The sequence below is a fragment of the Lutra lutra genome, chromosome 10 (assembly GCF_902655055.1).
Source record: "Lutra lutra chromosome 10, mLutLut1.2, whole genome shotgun sequence".
In the NCBI taxonomy this organism is placed as follows: domain Eukaryota; kingdom Metazoa; phylum Chordata; class Mammalia; order Carnivora; family Mustelidae; genus Lutra; species Lutra lutra.
The window spans coordinates 49023375-49040180 of record NC_062287.1 but is presented as its reverse complement, the minus strand read 5'-3'; the positions used below and the strand labels follow the sequence as shown (position 1 = coordinate 49040180).

The 16806-nt window shown below is 36.7% G+C and overlaps 1 long non-coding RNA gene across 1 annotated transcript in view; it reads right to left on the bottom strand.

Annotated features, from left to right (window-relative positions):
* Positions 1 to 413: 413 nt before the first annotated feature.
* Positions 414 to 16806, bottom strand: part of LOC125080005 (uncharacterized) — a 111147-nt gene continuing 94754 nt past the window's right edge. Inside the window, exons 2-3 of the long non-coding RNA XR_007121191.1 lie at positions 12742 to 12832; positions 414 to 536 (exon numbers count right to left, since the gene is read on the bottom strand). This is a non-coding gene — a long non-coding RNA (uncharacterized LOC125080005). The remainder of the gene's footprint in view (positions 537 to 12741; positions 12833 to 16806) is intronic.

The following is a 16806-nucleotide window of genomic DNA, read 5'->3' as shown; positions in this document are numbered from 1 at the left end:
AGACAACAGTGAAAGAACAGATAAATAATAGAAGCATACAAATGAAAACAAAGCTAAGAAAGAATGAAAAGAAAAATGCAATGAATTGAAAACAATATTACAGACATACAAAATGCCTTTGATTTTCCTCATCTCTAGATTGGACATGGCCAAGGAAGGACTTGGTGAGATAGAAGATAAGTCAATAGATGGGATGCCTGAGTGGCTCAGTGGGTTAAACCTCTGCTTTTGGCTCAGGTCATGATGTCAGGGTCCTGGGATCAAGTCCCACATCAGGCACTATGTTCAGCAGAGAGCTTCTTCCTTCTCTCTCTCTTCTGACTGCCTACTTATGATCTCTCTCTCTCTCTCTGTCAAATAAATAAATAAAATCTTTAAAAAAAAGTGTACCTGGTATGTCATATTAAACTGAAAAAAAAATCAAAAACAGATGGAAAATACTGAAAGAAACCAGAGAGGAAAAAATAAACAAAACCAAAACTCTTCACTGATAAAGGAACAAAGGTAAAAATTAAGTAGTCTTCTTATCAGAAACCCTGAAAATAAAAGAAGAGTAAAATGGAAATGTAAGAGTTGAGATTAAAACAAAAACAACCTAAAGGTAAGAATCTACTGAAATTGGCTTCCAAAAATATATGAGGTATTCAGACATTTTCAGAAAACAAAAATTGTTCACCAGAAGACCTGTCCTTCAAGAAATATTAAAAATGTTCTTAGGCAAAAAGAAACTATATATAGGTCAGAAACTTGGACCTACATAAAGAAAGAAAGAACACTGGAAAAAAAGGTAAAACAAAATCTACATTGTCTTATTCTTAGTCAATATAAAAGATAACTTAAAATAGTAAGAGTAGCAATGTATTGAGTAATAATAGCATATAGATAAGGGAAACTGATATTAGCAAATCAAATATATCAATGTATAAATGGAATTCTACACCATGACAAAATACAACTTACTCCAGGTATCCAAGGCCTGGTCAATATTCAAAAACCAATCAATATCATCCATAATATCAACAGATAAAGAAAAACCATATGATTATATTAATTGGCACAGAATAATAGAAGTTGGGAAAAAAAATCTGACTTCAATTCTTTATACTCTTACCACACCAGGAAAAGAATTCATCTTCCACGAATTGAAAAAAAACACCTACCAAAAAAACGACAGCTAACATCATATTTAATTGTCAGAAGAAAGAACAATTTCCCCTTAGATCATGAACAACGCAAGAACATCCTCTCTTTTTACTCCTATTAAACATGATTGCAAAAGACCTAGCTAAGGCAATAGACATGAAAAAAAGTAAAAGTTATACATGGAAAGTGATAAGTACAACTGTGTGTATTTGCAGATGATATAATTGTCAGTGTAAACTTGTTTAGCTTTTCCTTAATGTTCTGTTTCAGATTCAGTATTTCATATGTGACACATTTAGTCCTGTCTCCTTAGGCTCCTCTGCCTGTGACAGTTTCTCAGACTTTTTTTTCCTTGAAATTTTTCAGTAGGACTGGTAAAGTATTTTGTACCATGTTCCTCAGTTGTGATCTGTCTGATGGTTTTCTGATTAGACAGACCAAAGTTAGGAAGAAAGTTCACAGAGGTATAGTGGCATTTCATCCCATCATATTAGGGGTACGTATTATCAACATGACTATCACTGCTGACATTAACTTTGGTCATCTGGCCAAGTTTGTGTTTGTCAGATATCCTTATTGTAATGCTACTTATATTCCCTCCCTCACCCCCTGATTCCATTCTATACTATTTAGAAGAAGATCACTATGTTATATTTTGGATTATAATCCAACACCACTTTTTAATAGCTAATTGTCTATTTTTCCTTTTAAATCAATCAGTCTCTACACATATTTTGACTCTGTGGTTATGTGCATATGTTTTAGATTGTTACATCTCACAAAGAATCGACCACTTTATCACTATGTAATGCTCCTCTCTCTGCCCATGTTTTTTCTTGTTTTGAAAATTTCTGTCTGAAATTAGCATAGCAACTCTGTGTGTGTGTGTGTATCCGTGTCTGTGTTAACATGGTATATTTTCCCTTATCTTTACTTTCAATGGGTCTGTGGTTTTTTTTTTAAGATTTTTTTTTTTTTTATTTGACAGACAGAGATCACAAGTAGGCAGTGAGGCAGGCAGAGAGAGAGAGAGGAGGAAGCAGGCTCCCTGCTGGGCAGAGAGCCCCTATGCGGGGCTCAATCCCAGGACCCTGGGATCATGACCTGGGCCAAAGGTAGAGGTTTTAACCCACTGAGCCACTCAGGCGCCCCCGGGTCTGTGTTCTTTACTCTTAAAATTTCTTTGTAGATTTCTTATAAACAACATCTAGTTAAATATTGTAAATTCAGTAGCCATATCTGTGTTTTAATTGCCAAATTCAGATCATTCACATTTAGAGTGATTATTGATATAATAAATAATAGAAGTTATGTGTATAAATGCTTTCTATGAATTTCACTTGGTCTTGGGTACTTTGATTTCTTCCTCTCTTTTTCTACCTTCTCTGGTTTTGATTGTATATTTTATATGATTTTATTTTTCTACCTTTCTTGGTATATCAATTTTACTTCATTTTAAAATTTTAATTTTTTTTTAATGATTGCTGCGGAGTTTACAATATACATTTTCAACTAATCTAAATTGGCTTTTGAATAACCATATTCTGCTTCATGGATAGTTCAGGTGTCTTATAATTATTATTCAGTATTCTTTTTTTTTTTTAAAGATTTTATTTATTTATTTGACAGACAGATCACAAGTAGGCAGAGAGGCAGTCAGAGAGAGAGGAGGAAGCAGGCTCCCCGCTGAACAGAGAGTCTGATGTGGGGCTCGATCCCAGAACCTTGAGATCATGACCTGAGCAAGGCAGAGGCTTTAACCCACTGAGCCACCCAGGTGCCCCTTATTCAGTATTCTTAACTCCTCTAATCATTTATAACATCACTATAATTTATTCACTTATCCATATGCTATATATTGTTACTATTATGACTTGGAACAGTTATCTATGAAATCAATGAAGAATAAGAAATTAAAATAAAATATTTTACTTTATCTCTTCTTCAACATTGTTCCTTTTTAAATGTAGATTTGTGTTTCTGACGTAGATGGTTTTCTTTCTACCTAAAGAACTTCTTTAAATGTTTCTTGGAAAGAAGTTTTGGTGGTGATGAATTCCTCCAATTTTGTTAGGAGAGCTTTTATTTCTTTGTCTTTTTTTGTGTTTGTGCATTTTTTTTAAATTTCTTTAAGTACTTATTTTAATCCCAGTCAGCATTATATTAGTTTCAGGTGTACCATATAATGATTCAGCAATTCCTTACATCACCAGGTGTTCCTCACAAGTGCAGTCCTTAAACCCATCCCCTGTTTTACCCGTCCCCTCCCCTCTGGTAACCACCAGTTTGTTCTCAATAGTTAAGAGTCTGTTTCTTGGTTTACCTCTCACTCTATCTTTCCCTTTGCTTGTTATTTTCTTTCTTAAGTTCCACATATGAGTGAAATCATATGACATTTGTCTTTCTCTGACTGGCTTATTTTGCATAGCATTATACTCTATAGCTCCATCCATGTCATTGCAAATGGCAAAATTTCATTCTTTTTTATGGCTGAATAATATATATATGTATATATGTATCCATATACATATTTATATATATTCCTTTTTCTCTATATCCTCACCAATACCTCCTTCACTTTTGATGGGTAATTTTCTATGTATAAGATCCTTGGTTTCCAGTTATTTTTTTTTTCTCTCAACATTTAAAGTATTTTGATTAACTCTTTTACTGTGTACATGGGTACTGATGAGAAACATGCTACAAAAGAGAGAGAGAAAGAAAAGCAAGCAAGAAAGAAATATGCTATAAATCTAAGTTAAAACTTTTTTGTAATTTTTTTTTAAGATTTTTCTCTTGGTTTTGGGTTTTCGAAGTTTGAACATGGTATGCTTAGGTGATTTTTTTTTTTTTTTATAAGAGGTAGGTGCAGGTTTTTGTTGTTGTCTTTTTTTTAAATTAACATATAATGTATTATTTGTTTCAGGGGTATAAGCCTGTGATTCATCAGTCTCAACCAATTCACAGCATTCACCATAGTACCTACCCTCCCCAATGTCCATCACTCAGCCACCCCATCCCTCTACCTCCCTCCACTCCAGCAACCCTCATTTGTTTCCTGAGATTAAGAGTCTCTTATGGTTTTTCTCCCTCTCTGGTTTCATCTTGTTTCATTTTCCCTCCCTTCCCCTATGATCCCCCACCTTATTTCTCAAATTTTAGTATTTATCTTCCTTGGTATTCCTGGATCTTTGTGGTTTGTTATCTGTCATTAATTTTAGAAAATTCTAGGCCATTATTATAATATTCTACTGCATTGTCTATTGGTTCCTGTCAACTAAAGAACCCATCAATAATATTCTTCATTTATGTTACACTATTTCATTTTGAATCTTTCTAAAAACTTCTTTTTTTTCCTTATGTTACCTACCCATTACTCTGTGTTGTTTACTTTTTCCATTAGCTCCCTTAACATATTTATCACAATTATTTTAAATTCCCTGTCTGTAATTCAGAAATATGTGCCATGCCTGAGACTGGCTCTGATTTTCACTTTGTCTCCCTAGGCTATATTTTCATTTTGTCCTTAAGCATGCCTTCTAATTCCTTGTAAAAAACTGGACATGATGTAATGGATTGTAGGAATGCAGGTAAACTGACCTTTAGAGTAAGGTTTTATTACTCTGGCTAAGAGTTGGGCTTTGTTTTATGTTTGCTGTAACTATAGGGGCCAGAAGCTTTACGTTTCTCTATGTCTTCATTTTTTTGTCACTTCTCTTCTTTAGATTTTCACAAATACACTTATTTAAACTTTTTTACAACTCTTTCAACTATAATCACAGTTATTTCACTGAAGCCCTGTTGGTGTGTTGGTAAGGTATTGGGAATGGGAAGAATTCTATAATCCTGTGACCAAACATCAGTCTTTTAGTGGTCTGTGTCTTTGGGCTGTGACCTTCACAAATATTTCTTTGTTTTTGGTTTTGGTTTTTTTCCCACTAAGAGGAGACAGGAAGGCTAAGGGGGACTAGAATTGGGTAAGTGAGTTTTTGTTTAGGGGAGGTTATTCTCTGGCAAAGTCTTTCCAAAGGAGAGTAAGCCTTTGTTATGGTAAACACTTTGGAAGTAATTCAGTAAGTTTACTTTTCTCAGTTGTCTATGTGAGGAGCTTTTCTTTAGTTCTGCACCATGAGAACCTGGTGGGGTTCTTGGATATAAACTCCAAGAAATCTTGAAGACTTTTCTAAGACAGCAGCCCTCAGCAGTTTCTTACTCATGAGCTAGTGCAGTCCACACTCCGCCTCCAACAATTTATTAAAATAACCACTTAACTCTTTTATGAGCTTTGGCTCCAATGGTTTTTGCCCCAGGTAAGTTCTAAACTGTGGTTCTCTACGTTCACTTGTCTCTCCAGATTTTAAAATGGTGATTACCTTATGACCTCAATTCTTTAAAAAAGAAAAGAAAAGAAAAGAAAAAAAGACAACACAAGACATTGATTTTCAGTTTGTTCTGCTCTTTCCTTAATGTAAGGACCTGAGTGATGGCTTCTAAGCTCTTAATTTGTCAGAGCTGACACTGAAAGTAGCAATACATTGTTTATCAAACATGGCTTACTACCACTGTGGGATCCTTTCTCAAGATGGTTAGCCAGAGGGAGGAGTCAAGATGGTGGAGGAGTAGCAGGCTGAGATGACATCAGGTCACAAGAGTTCAGTTAGATAGTTATCAAACCATTCCGAACACCTACAAATCCAACAGGAGATCAAAGAGAAGAAGAGCAGCAATTCTAGAAACAGAAAATCGACCACTTTCTGCAAGGTAGGACATGCGGAGAAGTGAATGTGAAGGGATGGGAAGTTAGACTGCAGCAGGAGGGGCCGGCTCCTGGTAAGTGGTGGTAAGTGGAGCACAAAATCAGAACTTTTAAAAGTCTATTCCACTGAGGGACATGGATCCAGAGGCTAAGCAGGAGTGGATCCCTTGTGGGGACAGCATGGTCTCAGGTCCCACGGGGTCACAGAAGGATTGGGGGTGTCTGAGTGTAGCAGAGTTCCCAGGTATTAGAGTGGGGAAGCAGGCTACAGAGAGAGTGTGTTCTCACCTCGGGGTTACCTTAAACTGTGATCTGTGGCACAGTCAGACCACTGTTCTTAGAGCAGGGACCCCAAAGGTGGCAGATCTAGGGAGACCCCCCTGGAAAGGCAGAGCAGCAAGAATCTGCTGGGTTTGGAGACTCCAGATGGGGCTGTGTGCCAGAGACAGGAACACTCAGTCACAAGCCAGGTGAGCTCAGAGCGTGGCCAGAGAACAGAGAGATGGGAGTGATTGAGCACTTTTCTCGAGAGTACACTGAGAAGTGGGGGCCCGAGCTCTTGGCTCCTCCAGGCTAGAAATTGGGAGGCCACCATTTTCATTCCTATCCTCTAGAGCTCTACAGAAAAGCGTTCAGGGAACAAAAGCTCCTGAGAGTGAACCTGAATGGATTACTTAGCCCAGCTCCTGGCAAGAGTGGTGCAATTCCACCTTGGGCAAAGACACTTGAGAATCACTACAACAGGCCCCTCCCTGAGAAGATCAGCAAGAATATCCAGCCAAGACCAAGCTCACTGAGAGGAGAGAACAGCGGAATTCCAGAGGAGGGGAAAGCAAAGCATGGAATTCATGGCTTTCTCTCCATGATTCTTTAGTCTTGAAAAGTTAATTAAACTTTTTAAATTTTATTTTTTACTTATTCTAATTTTTTAAACTTTTACTCTTTCCTCTTTTAATGTTTTTAACTAATTTATCTTAACAAGACCTTTCTTTTTTTTTTTTTTTTTTTGCCTTGAACTTTTTTTTTTTTTTTTTAATCTATAAACATATATTTTTATCCCCAGGGGTACAGGTCTGCGAATCACCAGGTTTACACACTTCACAGCACTCACCATAGCACATACCCTCCCCAATATCCATATGCCCACCCCCCCTCTCCCAACCCCCTCCCCCATCAACCCTCAGTTTGTTTTGTGAGATTAAGAGTCACTTATGGTTTGTCTCCCTCCCAATCCCATTTAACAAGACCTTTCTTAAAATAAAAAATCTTTTTGAACCTTCATTTTATAGCCATATTTTACCCTTTGTTGTATCTAGCTTTATTTTTTTGTATACATATAGGGTATTTTCTTCTAAAAAATTTTGTTACACAACTTCTTCTAATAGATCAAAATGTACCCTAAATATAGCACAGGGCTTTGTTCTAGTTTCCAGCATGAGCAAATTCTCTCCACTTTCTTTTTCTTTCCTTTTCCAACCAACCATGTCAACTCTTTTTTTTTATAATTTTTTAAAATTTTTCATCTTTACAATCATATTCCATGCCTTCATCGTGTTTACCCTTATTTTTGTGTGTATATATATATATATATTTCTTTAAAATTTTGGGAGGTAGTTTCTTCTAAGAGATCAATATACACCCAAAATCAAGTGGGTGGCTCTGTTCTATTCGCCAGTGTAATATATATATATATATATATATATATATATATATATATTTTTTTTTTTTTTTTTTTTTTTTTTCTTTGAACTTCGTTTTACCCTCTTCCTTCTCCCCATGATTTGGGGTCTCTCCTGATTTGGTTAACATACATTTTTCTGGGGTCTTTGCCACCCTTTTAGTATTTTATTCTCTTGTTCATATATTCTTATCTGGATAAAATGATATGGCAGAAAAACTCACCACAAAAAAAAAGAACAAGAGGCAGTACCAAAGGCTAGGGACCTAATCAATACAGACATTGGTAATATATCAGATCTAGAGTTCAGAATGATTCTCAAGGTGCTAGCTGGGCTCAAAAAAGGCATGGGAGATATTAGAGAAACCTTATCTGGAGAAATAGAAGCCCTTTCTGGAGAAATAAAAGAATTAAAATCTAACCAAGCTGAAATCAAAAAAGCTATTAATGAGGTGCAGTAAAAAATGGAGGCTCTTACTGCTAGGATAAATGAGGCAGAAAGAGAATTAGTGATATAGAAGACCAAATGACAGAGAATAAAGAAGCTGAACAAAAGAGAGACAAATGACTACTGGACCAAGAGGGGAGAATTTGACAGATAAGTGATACCATAAGATGAAACAATTTTAGAATAATTGGGATTCCAGAAGAAGAAGAAAGAGAGAAGGGGGCAGAAGGTATATTGGAGTAAATTATTATAGGGAATTTCCCTAATATGGCAAAGGGAACAAACATCAAAATCCAGGAGGCACAGACAATGCCCCTCAAAATCAATAAGAATAGGTCCACAACCCATCATCTAATAGTAAAGCTTACAAGTCTTAGTGGCAAAGAGAAAATCCTGAAAGCAGCCTGGGGGAAGAAGTTTGTAACATAAAATGGTAAAAATATTAGATTGGCAGCAGACTTATCCACAGAGACCAGGCAGGTCAGAAAGAACTGGCATGATATATTTAGAGCACTAAATGAGAAAAACATGCAGCCAAGAATACTATATCCAGCTACGCTATCATTGAAAATAGGAGAGATAAAAAGCTTCCAAGACAAACAAAAACTAAAAGAATTTGTAAACACCAAACCAGCTCTACAGGAAATATTGAAAGGGGTCCTCTAAGCAAAGAGAAGGCCTAAAAGTGGTAGATCAGAAAGAGACAGAGACAATATACAGTAACAGTCACCTTACAGGCAATACAATGGCACTAAATTCTTATCTCTCAGTAGTTACCCTGAATGTAAATGGGCTAAATGTCCCAATCAAAAGACACAGGGTATCAGAATGGATAAAAAAACAAAACCCATCAATATGCTGTCTATAAGAAACTCATTTTAGACCCAAGGACATCTCCAGATTTAAAGTGAGGGGGTAGAAAACAATTTACCATGCTAATGGACATCAAAAGAAAGCTGGGGTGGCAATCCTTATATCAGATAAATTAGATTTTAAGCCAAAGACTATAATAAGAGATGAGGAAGGACATTATATCGTACTCAAAGGATCTGTCTGACAAGAAGATCTAACAATTTTAAATATCTATGCCCCTAACATGGGACCAGACAGCTACATAAACCAATTAATAACAAAATCAAAGAAACACATTGATAATAATTCAATAATAGCAGGAGACTTTAACCCCCCCCCCCCAATGAAATGGACAGATCATCCAAGCAAAAGATCAACAAGGAAATAAAAGCCTTAAATAACACACTGGACCAGATGGACATGACAGATATATTCAGAACATTCCATCCCAAAACAACAGAAGACACATTCCTCTCTAGTGCACATGGAACATTCCCCAGAATAGATCACATTCTGGGTCACAAATCAGTTATCAACCAGTACCAAAAGATTGGTATCATTCCCTACATATTTTCAGACCACAAAGCTCTGAAGCTAGAACTCAATTGCAAGAGGAAATTTGGAAAGAACCCAATACATGGAGGCTAAAGAGCATCCTACTAAAAAAAGAATGAGCCAACCCGGAAATTAAAGAAGAATTGAAAAAATTCATGGAAACGAATAATAATGAAAACACAACGGTTCAAAATCTGTAGGACACAGCAAAGGCAGTCCTGAAAGGGAAAATATATAGTGATACAAACCTTTCTCAAGAAACAAGAAAGGTCTCATATTCACAACCCAACCCTACACCTAAAGGAGCTGGAGAAAGAACAACAAAGAAAGCCTAAACCCAGCAGAAGAAGAGAAATAATAAAGATCAGAGAAGAAATCAGTGAAATAGAAACAAACAAACAAACAAATGGTAGAACAAATCAACGAATCTAGGAGCTGGTTCTTAAATAATAAGATTGATATTGAAAGAAATAATAAGATTGATAAACTCCTGGCCAGACTTACAAAAAGAAAAGAGAAAGGACCCAAATAAATAAAATTGTGAATGAAAGAGGAGAGATCACAACCAACACCAAAGAAATACAAATAATTGTAAGAACATATTATGAGAAACTATACACCAGCAAATTTGACAATCTGGAAGAAATGGAAGCATTTTAGAGATGGATAAACTACCAGAACTGAACCTGGAAGAAATGGAAAACCTGAACAGAACCATAATCAGTAAGGAGATTGAAGCAGTCATCAAAAATCTCCCAAGAAACAAGAGCCCAGGGCCAGATGGTTTGCCAGGCAATTTTACCAAACATTTAAAGAAGAATTAATACCTATTCTCCTGAAACTCTTCCAAAAAATAGAAACGGAAGGAAAACTTTCAAACTCATTTTATGAGCCCAGCATTACCTTGATCCTAAAACCAGACAAAGACCCCATCAAAAAACAGAATTACGAACCAATATCCTTGATGAACACAGATGCAAAAATTCTCACCAAAATACAAGTAAATAGGATCCAACAGTACATGAAAAGGATTATTCACCACAACCAAGTGGGATTTATTCCTGGGCTGCAAGGTTCGTTCAACATCTGCAATCAATCAATGTGATATAATACATTAATAAAAGAAAGAATAAGAACCATATGATACTCTCAATAGATTCTGAAAAAGCATTTGACAATGTACAGCATCCTTTCTTGATCAAAACTCTTCAAAGTGTAGGGATAGAGGGTACATACCTCAATTCCATCAAAGCCACCTATGAAAAACCCACAGTGAATATCATTCTCAATGGGGAAAACAGTTTTTCTGCTAAGGTCAGGAACACAGCAGGGGTGTCCACTATCACCACTGATCTTCAACATATTGCTGAAGCCCTAGCCTCAGCAGTCAGACAACAAAAAGAAATAAAAGACATCTGAATCAGCAAAGAAGAAGTCAAACTCTCACTCTTTGCAGATGATATGATATTTTATGTGGAAAACCCAAAAGACTCCACTCCAAAACTGCTAGAACTCATATGGGAATTCAGTAAAGTGTCAAGATATAAAATCAGTGCACAGCAATCCGTTGCATTTCTATACACCAGCAACAAGACAGAAGAACGAGAAATTAAGGAGTCAATCCCATTTACAATTGCACCCAAAACCATAAGATACCTAGGAATAAACCTAACCAAAGAGGCAAAGAACCTATACTCAGAAAACTATAAAGTACTCATGAAAGAAATTGAGGAAGAGGCAAAGAAATGGAAAAACATTCCACGCCCATGGAATGGAAGAACAAATATTGTTAAAATGTCTATGCTACCTAAAGCAACCTACATGTTTAATGTGATTTCTATCAAAATACCATCACCTTTTTTCAAAGAAATGGAACAAATAATCCTAAAATTTATATGGAACCAGAAAAGACCCTGATTAGCCAGAGGAATGTTGAAAAAGAAAGGCAAAGTTGGTGGCATCACAATTCCAGACTTCAAGCTCTATTACAAAGCTGTAATCATCAAGACAGTATGGTACTGACACAAAAACGGACACACAGACCAATGGAACAGAATAGGAGAGTCCAGAAATAAACCCTCAACTCTATGGTCAACTAATCTTCAACAAAGCAGGAAAGAATATCTAATGGAAAAAAGACAGTCTCTTCAACAAATGGTGCTGGGAAAACTGGACAGCCACATGCAGAAAAATGATACTGGACCATTTTTTTACACCACACACAAAAATAGACTCAAAATGGATGAAGGACCTCAATGTGAGAAAGGAATCCAACAAAATCCTTGAGGAGAACAAAGGCAGTAACCTCTTTGACCTCAGCCGCAGCAACTTCTTCCTAGAAACATCACCAAAGGCAAGGGAAGCAAGAGCAAAAATGGACTATTGGGACTTCATCAAGATCAAAAGCTTTTGCACAGCAAAGGAAACAGTCAACAGAACCAAAAGCAATTGACAGAATGGGAGAAGATATTCACAAACAACATATCAGATAAAGGGCTAGTATCCATAGTAAAGGAATAAATATAAGAAGATGGGATCAGGAGGGAGACAAAGGATAAGAGACTCTTAATCTCACAAAACAAACTGAGGGTTGGTGGGGAGGGAGAGGGTGGTTGGGTTATGGACATTGGGGAGGGTATGTGCTATGATGAGTGCTGTGTAGTGTGTAAACCTGGCAATTCACAGACCTGTACCTATGGGGGTAATAATACATTATATATTAATAACAAATTAAAAATTTAATTAAAAATAAAAGATGGTTAGCCAGGGGAGTGTTGTCCCCAAATGTACCCCAGACATCTCTCACAGCTCAGAAATGCAAGGCTTGAGTGGGAAAATGGAATTATACTTTGGATTTATCCTCTCTCAAGCTGAGCAAAACAATTATTAATCAAGCAATCTATTTTAAGAGAATCCATGTGCAAGGGGTGGAGGTTATGAGGAATGGGGTGGCTGGGTGATGGACATTGGAGAGGGTATGTGCTATGGTGAATGCTGTGAATTGTGTAAGCATGATGAATCAGAGACCTGTACCCCTGAAAAAAATCATACATTTTATGTTAATAAAAATAAACAAATTATTTTTAAAAATAATAATAAATAAATAAATAAATAAAAAGAATCCCAATGAGAAAGCAATACCTTTAGCAAAACTATCCATGAACAAAAAGTCTTTTGAGGAACACAGTGCAAAAGATGTGAACAGTCCCTCCTGATTTTACAGAGACACAGAACATCAAAAAAAAATATTTATTGTAAAAATGTATAACAAGGTAAGGATAGGAAAAGAAAGAAAAAAAAAATCCTAACCTAGAAAACAGGGTGCATATTTCCAAAGAATACCATGCAGGAAGCAGCAGCTGTAGCTTCTCCACCACAAAAATAGATACCCCTTTGGATTCTGTTGAAAATGGAGAAACAGAGCAATTTTATAAGGGTGAAGCTAAAAAAAATGGGACATATTTTTTTCCCTTTTTTTCTTTGCAGAATGGTTGGTCTCTCAAAAGGGGAAGGAATCTCTATCAATGGACAGAAATACATTCAATATAGCTCTGACGTTTCCAGATCCCAAGACCCAGAAGAATATGGAAATTGTTGGATAAGGCATATGAAGAGAGAGAATCAACAGAAGGTCTCACTCAACACATTATTCTGGGAATCAAGTTTGATCAGAAGTCATAGAAGCAATTTGTTTTGAAAATCATGGAAAGTAACTATGGCTCAGAGGTTTATATCAGAAGATGAAAAGTAAGGTTTTTTGTTTGGATAATAGTGATTGGGAAGAGAATTCCAAATAGATAAAAGTGAATTCGTTTATTAATTTCACGACAATTTGAGAATGGCATGATTGCTGTGTTCCATGCACTGAGAAGCATGCTCAGACAATGATGAAGATAAAAGATTCTCAGAAAAAGCACAAGCAATATAATACACTTAATAAGAATACAGGAAGGGAACTCATAGTTTGGATAAAGACTTGAATAAAATGGGGAACTAATTCCCCATGAAGCTTAACATATTTTTGTAAAATGGGTGCCCTAGACAACGTGGTAATTTATATTTTCCATTCAGAGTGAGTCCTCCCGTATTTGACTATATCATAAAAATAAATACCTGTACTTAAAACAAAAGGGAAATTCTTAGAAGACAGCCTGTGGTCTGGCAAACACGGTTACCCTTCAGATGGTGGAGGATGCAAAAATCCAACTTAGTGAAGAAGGAATTTTCGAATTAAAACCTATCTAGGGGGCACCTGGGTGGCTCAGTGGGTTAAAGCCTCTGCTTTCGGCTCAGGTCATGATCTCAGGGTCCTGGGATCGAGCCCCGCATCGGGCTCTCTGCTCAGTGGAGAGCCTGCTTCCTCCTCCCTCTCTCTCTCTCTCTCTCTCTCTCTCTCTCTGCCCTGCCTCTCTGCCTACATGTGATCTCTGTCTGTCAAATAAATAAATAAAACCTTTAAAAAAAAAAATAAAACCTATCTAGGCCCTACTGAACAAAGCAGGCAAAGAGAAAACCAAGGAAATCTAGAATTATGTCCCTATTGCTCTAGAAAATAAAGTGACACCAAAGTACAGGGACACTACCATTAAATTAGTACAAGCCCCTCAAGAACTGTAGAGTTCAAAAAGATGAATAAGGGCAAGATTTTGAGAATCTTACCATGAAGAGTGCAGCCCTCCTTGTGCTCAATATGACCTCCCTGGGCCCCAAACTCCAGATTCTCTAAATCTCATCCACATTTTGGAGAACTTCCAACTTGTGATTCTGCTGCTGAAATAATTGTGATAACAAGAGTGAAGGCTAGCCTTGGAGGCAGGATGTGGCATCACTACAAATTACAAAGAGGAGACAACAGTGACACTCAGAGGGCTATAAATTTCTTGGCTACAAATCCTATTAGAGGTGCAGAAAACGTCATGAGTGTGGAGTCAAAAACATGCAATATGATGATTTTTTTTCTCTTATTTAGCAAACACTATCCAGTGTATACCTAAGGAAATGTGTGGGGCCAGGTATGTCATTCCACAATATGCCATTCCATGTAATTTGTTACAGTTGCTTAGTCTTAAAGGGTTTTCGTAGGCTATATTACAATCAGGGTATTGAGAAAAGCAGAATTTATAGATGAAGATATTTTTAAACCATAAAACTGTGATTTAAGACTAAGGAGTTTTGCTAGATTTCGAATCAGATTGATTATAAATGCCTTTTTGAGAGTAATATGCTTTTCTGAGATTTCTCCATCTGTAAAAATCAACTCGCCTAAGTCAATTTCATCTTTAGATTACCTTGTACAAGTCTCATAAGGCAAATGGCTTAGGACCTATTGAACCTGGATCCATGGATAATAAATAGTTTCCTCTTACTCCATTGTACCTCACATTTTTTTTCTTTGTAACAAATAATCACTTCTGTGTGCAAGGAGTCTGGGTAAATTTGGACCTGTGAGCTATAAGAATTGCCTGGAAGTCATTAGGAAGAAGATGGTTAATGTGGACTTTAGTCTCTTCTGCTTCTTAATCAGGGGAAAAAGTGGAAAAATAAATATTTGACAAAGTCACACCATGATCACTGAAAAACAGACTGTTGTGAAGATGGCATAATAATTTATTATAGGGGGCACCTGGGTGGTCAGAGTGTTAAGTCTCTGCCTTCAGCTCAGGTAATGATCTCAGGGTCCTGGGATCCAGCTCTACATCTGCCTCCCTGCTCAGTGGGGAGCCTGCTTCCCCCTCTCTCTCTGCCTGCCTCTCTGCCTACTTATGATCTCTCTCTGTGTCAAATAAATAAATAAAATCTTAAAAAAAAAAGAATTTATTATAGGAGGATTTTCAACACTTCCTGACTCTTTCTGCTCATATAATTTTGTTAAGTGTTTTTAATATAGGTCTCTCTCTACCTATAGCACATTAAGAAAGGTTTAGATGTGATGACTTTAAGTTAATTGGTCAAGAGGACTGGTTCATGAAGTGTATGAGGATCCAAAGGCTACTTAGAGCTTAAGATGGTGAGTTAGAGAAAAATGCTCAGGTCTGCCTCTGAGAGATAGTCCTCCTCTCTCCTCAAAAGCCCCCTAGCTGATGAAGTAAGAATCAAAGCATTGTTCAGAAAGATAAAGCGTGAACGTGACCACTTAAAGCTATGTGTGATGTATATAGAAAGAACCTAGCCACTCAAGGATTTTTAGCTCAGTAGATAAGAGTCTACATGAAGTTGAGAGACCAAAACCCTAATTGGCAATAAAGTGAATATTTGCATAAATAGTCTCTCGCTTGGTGCAAGAGTTAGGGCTTTGACATTCCAGCTAAATGTTCTTTAACTAGAAATACACATTTAACAGAAAGATATAAGGGGATGGCCTAGAAGTCAAGGGGAATATACTTGGCAGAACAAAATGTCAGAGATATATTGCTTTAGAGTCATGTATCCTATGGCATAAGAAAGTGCACATTTGAATCCACTGGATAGGCTATAAAGTTTTAAAATGCCTTCTAATAATATTTGGCACTTTCTGAGAAAAGTAGTCTCTATGGTACCTCTTTATGGTATGTGTAGAGAGGCCATGAGGTTTTTTTTTTTTAATATTAATTAACTGAACATTAAATGGCAAAGGGGATGAACCCTAGTTGCCTAGAAAACCCAGAATGTGCTTTTGTAGGACCAGAGTTTGAGCAAATACACGTATTATAGTTCTTAAATGTAAATGGCCCACATATTACCTGCCTTATTTTATCATCTTACCCACTTTTCGTAGATAGCAAATGAGTCTTAGAGCATCATTGCAGCTCATTTAGAGGAACACAGATGCACTACAGGAGGCCAAATTTGAATACTCAGACTCTATCCAATATTTCAAAGCTCTCTTCAACCTCTCCTAACAGGAGATAGCTGGGAGCAACTAGCTTAGTCTTAGACACTTGGCCCATTTTATTATTCTAGATCATCTAATTTCACAATTCATAGAGAAAGCTTGAAAAAACTAAACTCAATTCCATGTATGATGCCTCAGCTCAGGGTAATCACTGTATAGAATGTAGCTTAATTCATTACCATATATTAAGAAGTATATTAAATAGCAGAACATGTCAATTTATGCCCCCTAGTTAAAGAATCTCGGGTTCCTAGATCTTCTCAAATTAGGGCCTTTCACACTTCCAGTCTCTTAGAACATACACATTACCATGGGGCACTGGAACATGACTTCTCCAGACTTTTCTACCAAAAGTCAAAGTTCACACTGCTGTGTCTGTCATGTGTCTGGTGTTGGTGCTGGCGGTTCAAGTACATGCCTGGTGGTTGTGCTACAGCAAGAAGCTCCTAGACTCTTGGTTCACCAGCACACAGGAAAAGAAGCATAACTGAAGCCTGCTTGTT